This window comes from Bison bison, unplaced genomic scaffold, assembly GCF_000754665.1.
Source record: "Bison bison bison isolate TAMUID 2011002044 unplaced genomic scaffold, Bison_UMD1.0 scf7180017614292, whole genome shotgun sequence".
Classification (NCBI taxonomy): Eukaryota; Metazoa; Chordata; class Mammalia; order Artiodactyla; family Bovidae; genus Bison; species Bison bison.
Window position 1 is genome coordinate 1 of NW_011443536.1, and position 855 is coordinate 855.

General features: G+C 57.4%; 1 long non-coding RNA gene across 1 annotated transcript; it reads right to left on the reverse strand.

The window, feature by feature from the left end:
• Positions 1-104: 104 nt before the first annotated feature.
• On the reverse strand, positions 105-855 carry LOC104981205. Its single transcript, XR_824350.1, has 5 exons — positions 834-855; positions 652-753; positions 467-551; positions 292-363; positions 105-173 (listed from the first exon to the last, which is right to left on the reverse strand). It is a non-coding gene; the product is annotated as an uncharacterized LOC104981205 (long non-coding RNA).

Here is an 855-nt window from a genome sequence, read left to right on the forward strand (position 1 = left end):
CCTAAGAATCCAGGCCCCCAGCCCTTCCTTTCTTAGGCCTAAGTATCTGAGCCCTAAGCTCCTCCTCTCATAGAACTCAAAAGTTAAGATACTCTAAACCTCACCCTCCATTCCTGCTGCAGCCATGAACATTTTATAAGTCGTGTGAAGCAACTGACGACCTTTCAGCAAATCTAGGAGGAGGATAAGGGAAGGCTGTACACAGACAGATTGGCTGCCCTCCAACCTTGTCCCCCCTCCCCCATCTTCCCTCTCCCCCCTCGCTCCGCCCCTGCCATGGGCTGGACTCACATCCAAAGTAACAGGAGAGGAGGAAGATGAGGATGAAGATGAGGAGGAAAGTCACATCGGTCTCCAGGATCCCTGCCAATTTGGCAGAAGGAAACCCTGCAGTCAGGAGGGGTCTTCCCTCAACAGGCTCCCAGTTCTAGGTTCCCACTGAGATGCTGGGTCCCCAGGTGCTCACCAAATTCATCAGCAGAGAAATGCCGCGTCCAGAAGGACTTGCCGTTGGTGAGGACCATCTCATACTCCAGCTGCAGCCCATCTCCCTGTGGGGAGTGTGGTGGCCTAAGGAAGGGGGGCAGGGGTAGCCCTGGGCAGGGAAGGGGTTGGCAAGAAGGCAAGGAGGAGAAGGCCCCGGTCACTTACACCACACTTGCTGAGCGCGATGTACCACCACCTTTCACGCACGGAGCGGAAGCTGCGGCCACTGGAGCAGCTCAGGTAGCGAGTTCCCTCCTCTGACACCACCTGGGGAGGAGCGCAAAGGCTGAAGCCTGCCTGGACCTGGGCTTTCAGCACCTGCCCATTCCCCCAGGCCGGGCCCATACCTGACAGCCTGACCAGGCATAC